Here is a 5,171-nt window from a genome sequence, read left to right as displayed (position 1 = left end):
TGCGTCCTCGGGTCTCTGTGCCTTATAAGTCCGCCCAGTTCCCGCCCCCTCCAGCTCCCCCACCCAGCCCCGCCCCCACGGCCCGAGAGTCTGAAGAGGAGACAACAGAAAAGCTCTCCCTGCTCCCTAAGATTAAGGGCTGAAGGTTCCGCGGCCAAGCCGGTCCAGGCCCCGCCCTCCTAGAATAACTTTTGTCAAAACAGCTTGCCTTAAACTTCCTGATTACAGATGACCACTGACTTGTTCAACCCCTAGTTTCACAAGTGTTTCTCCCTTGCTGGATTCTAAGCTTCGTGCATGGTGAGCTACCCATAGCAGGCATAAGCAAGCAGAGGTCTGTAGACAAGGGCACACTTTGGTGGAACAAAAGACTGGTTCCAAATGGGGAAAGGAGTACCTCAAGGCTGTATATTGTCACTGCTTATTTAACTTCTATGCAGAGAACATCATGAGAAATGCTGGGCAGGATGAAGCACAAGCTAGAATCAAGATTGCTGGGAGAAACATCAATGACCTCAGATATGCAGATGACACCATCCTTATGGCAGAAAGTGAAGAGGAACTAAAAAGCCTCTTGATGAAGTGAAAGAGGAGAGTGAAAAAGTTGGCTTAAAGCTCAACATTCAGAAAACGAAGATCATGGCATCTGGTCCCATCATTTCATGGCAAATAGATGGGGAAACAATGGAAACAGTGAGAGACTTTATTTTCTTGGGCTCCAAAATCACTGCAGCCATGAAATTAAAAGATGCTTGCTCCTTGGAAGAAAAGCTATGACCAACCTAGACAGAATATTAAAAAGCAGAGGTATTACTTTGCCAACAAAGGTCCGTCTAGTCAAAGCTATGGTTTTTCCAGTGGTCAAGTATGGATGTGAGAATTGGGCTATAAAGAGAGCTGGGCGCCAAAGAACTGATGCTTTTGAACTGTGGTGTTGGAGAAGACTCTTGAGAGACAGTTGGACTGCAAGGAGATCCAGTCAATCAATCCTAAAGGAAATCAGTCCTGGGCGTTCATTGGAAGGACTGATGCTGAAGCTGAAACTCTAATACTTTGGCCACTTCATGAGAAGAACTGACTCATTGGAAAAGACCCTGATGCTGGGAAAGATTGAGGGCAGGAGAAGGGGATGACAGAGGATGAGATTGTTGGATGGCATCACCGACCTGATGGAGTTTGAATAAGCTCTGGGAGTTGGTGATGGACAGGGAAGCTTGGCATGCTGCAGTCCATGGGGTCACAGAGAGTCAGACACGCCTGAGCGACTGAACTGACTGAACTGACGCTTTGGTCTGTGGTCCTCAGAACAACTCAAAAACTTTCAGAGTGACTCCTAGCCCTGCAGCTGTCCAGTTGGAGAACATAGGGCAAATCTCTTAGCTTCCCCAGGTTTCTGTTTCATAGAATTCCATGCTTTCCACTTTGGAAGCATCTTAAATTTCATCCTGTTTCCCTTTTGATACCTGGATTAACTTTACAGTGTTCCTGACAATTAACTCAGCCTCCTTTTGCACACCTCCAGGGTCTGGGTCTCACTACGTCTCCAGGCAGGGATCTTTGGACAGAATGTTCTTATGGTAAAGGAACACTGTCTCTTCATAGTCCCTGACGCTAACCATCCATCTTTCCATCTATTCATTATTTCCTTTATTCATTCATTCTGCAAGCATCTATCAAATACTTGGCTCTATGCTGGGAAGGATGGATACAAAGTTACATTTAAGACATGGTCGAGTGCCCAGAGGAGTTCACCATGTCATAGATAAAACAGATGGGGGAAGCTATGGGTGGCTTGCCATGCAATGTGAAAACACCATATATAGGGATATATGCTATATATAAAAAGTGCTCTGGATATACCTGGGAGAGTGTCATCTCCCTGATGGGGTTGCAAAGAAGATGCTCAAAATCTGTTTCATAGAATCATTAAATGTCCAACTAAAGAGAATTCTGCAAATATGCTCTGAGGTTGATATTTAGCTGGCGAAAACAATACTATCCATTCACTCAAACTAGTGATGCACACTTCTACATATGGGCAACAGAATACAGTCATGATCCATTGTTAAGGGGAAAATATACGTTATAAAATAGTTAGGGTTGCTTTGGGACACAGCTTGGCAGTTTATTAAAAATTAAACTTAGGGACTCCCTGGTGGTTTGGTGGTTAAGAATCAGCCTGCCAATGCAGGGGACACAGGCTTGATCCTTGGTCTGGGAGGAGCCTATGTGCCGTGGAGCAACTAAGCCCGCATACCACAACTCCCGAGCTCGTGTGCTGCAGCTGCTGAAACCTGCACACCCTCCAGCACGTGATCCGCAACAGGAGAAGCCACTGCACTGAGAAGCCTGTGCACTGCAACGAAGAGCAGCCCCATTTGCTGCACCTAAAGAAAGTCCTCGCACAGCAACGAAGACCCAGTGCAGCCCAAGATAAATAAATTAAAATAAAGAAATAAAAATTAAACCTAGAGTCACCATATTTCACAGCAATTTCACTCCTAGGCTTGTACCCAAGATAACCCAAGATAATTGATAATATGTTTATACAAAAACTTGCACACGAATAGCAGCATTTTTGTGTTTGAGCACAGTTGCACTCATCTCACACGCTAGTAAAGTAAGGCTCAAAATTCTCCAAGCCAGGCTTCAGCAATACGTGAACCATGAACTTCCAGATGTTCAAGCTGAGTTTAGAAAAGGCAGAAGAACCAGAGATCAAATTGCCAACATCCGGTGGATCGTGGAAAAAGCAAGAGAGTTCCAGAAAAACATCTATTTCTGCCTTATTGACTATGCCAAAGCCTTTGACTGTGTGGATCACAATAAACTGTGGAAAATTCTTCAAGAGATGGGAATACAGACCACCTGACCTGCCTCTTGAGAAACCTATATGCAGGTCAGGAAGCAACAGTTAGAACTGGACATGGAACAACAGACTGGTTCCAAATAGGAAAAGGAGTATGTCAAGGTTGTATATTGTCACCCTGCTTATTTAACTTATATGCAGAGCACATCATGAGAAACGCTGGACTGGAAGAAGCACAAGCTGGAATCATGATTGCCGGGAGAAATATCAATCACCTCAGATATGCAGATGACACCACCCTTATGCAGAAAGTGAAGAGGAACCAAAAAGCCTCTTGATGAAGTGAAAGAGGAGAGTAACTAAGATCATGGCATCCGGTCCCATCACTTCATGGGAAATAGATTGAGAAACAGTGGAAATAGTGTCAGACTTTATTTTTCTGGGCTCCAAAATCACTGCAGATGGTGATTGCAACCATGAAATTAAAAGACGCTTGCTCCTTGGAAGGACCGTTATGACCAACCTAGATAGCATATTCAAAAGCAGAGACATTACTTTGCCAACAAAGGTCCGTCTAGTCAAGGCTGTGGTTTTTCCTGTGGTCATGTATGGATGTGAGAGTTGGACTGTGAAGAAAGCTGAGCGCCAAAGAATTGATGCTTTTGAGCTGTGGTGTTGGAGAAGACTCTGGAGAGTCCCTTGGACTGCAAGGAGATCCAACCAGTCCATTCTGAAGGCGACCAGTCCTGGGTGTTCATCGGAAGGACTGATGCTGAGGCTGAAACTCCAATACTTTGGCCACCTGAGGGGAAGAGCTGACTCATTGGAAAAGATCCTGATGCTGGGAGGGACTGGGAGCAAGAGGAGAAGGGGACGACAGAGGATGAGATGGCTGGATGGCATCACTGACTTGATGGACATGGGTCTGAGTAAACACCAGGAGTTGGTGATGGACAGGGAGGCCTGGCGTGCTGCGATTCATGGGGTCTCAAAGAGTCTCACATGACTTAGCAACTGAGCTGAACTGAGCAGCTTTAGTCAAAAGAGTTGAAAGTGGAAACAACCAAAATGTCCATCAACTGATGAATGGACAAGAATGATTATGATCTATAATATAACCTATCCACACAGTGGAATATTATCTGGGCATAAAAAGGAACACAGTATGGATACTTGCTACAATGTGGATGAACCTTAAAAACATCATGCTAATGCAGAAAGCCAGCTACAGGAGGCCAGATGTTGTATGATTTTATTTATGAGATGTTCATAATAAGCAAATCCACAGAAACAAAGTACATTAGAGGTTTGTACAGGCTGGGGACCAGGGGAATAAGGAATGACTCCTAATGGGTATGAGGTCTCTCTTAGGAGTGCTGACAATTTTCTGGGATTGGATAGTGGTGATGGTTAAACAACTTTGTGAATATACAATCCCACTAAATTGTGCACTTTAAAAATGTGAATTTTATGGTACTTGAATTATATTTCAAGAAAGTAGTTATTTTAAAAATCCCATCAAGTATAGGATCCTATGTTAAAAAACAAAGCTCCACTTCATAAATTTGAAGATATAATTGCTTTTTCAAATGATTCACACACAAAGCAGAAATCCATCTAGCAAGCAGGAAAGTTCTGAAAGGTAGAGAGGGATGGGCAAGGAAACCATAAACAAGTGAAAAATGATGACGTTGGGCAGTGTCACTTTCTTCGAGGGGACAAAAGGGTCTATGAGGCATATTACCTCACTGGTGCTGGCCAGAAAATTCCAGACTGACTGGTTAAGATTACATTCCTGGGGAAGGTTGAAACTCCAATTAGGTAAGGTGCTAAATCTTCATCTGCTGATGAGGGCTTAGCACAAGTGATTGCATTTGAGGCCTGTTTTGGTTTTGTTTTTAACAATTCCCCTCTTTTGATCAAACACTTAGTTTAACTGAGAGATGTGATCAAGATCTAAGGCATCTAGGCAAGATCTAAGCACCACTCTTGGCTACAGGTCACAGCTTCTGTGGGTCCTTTGTGTGGTGTCCAGGGCTCAACATATTTTTTTTTTTTTGTTTAATCCCCATGACAGTCATAAGTCATGGCTTCAAGTTTATGATACTTATCTGGTTATTCTCTTTCCTTCTTTTCCAACATTCCTGTCTTAGGGAGATCATTGCTTGGTCGTTAGCAGCTGGAAACATGTATTTAAAGCTTTTGAGAGAATACAGTGCACTCATGGAAATGATTATGATTGCAAGAAGCACAATAACTCTCAGTGTTTGGAGTGCACTCAGTGCAGGAGATGCAGAGAAGCAGATCCGATCCTGGATGGGGAAAATCTCCTGGAGGAGGAAATGGCAACCCACTCTAGTAT

This window comes from Ovis aries, chromosome 14, assembly GCF_016772045.2.
Source record: "Ovis aries strain OAR_USU_Benz2616 breed Rambouillet chromosome 14, ARS-UI_Ramb_v3.0, whole genome shotgun sequence".
NCBI classification, from domain to species: Eukaryota; Metazoa; Chordata; class Mammalia; order Artiodactyla; family Bovidae; genus Ovis; species Ovis aries.
Note: the sequence above shows the minus strand (reverse complement) of the source record.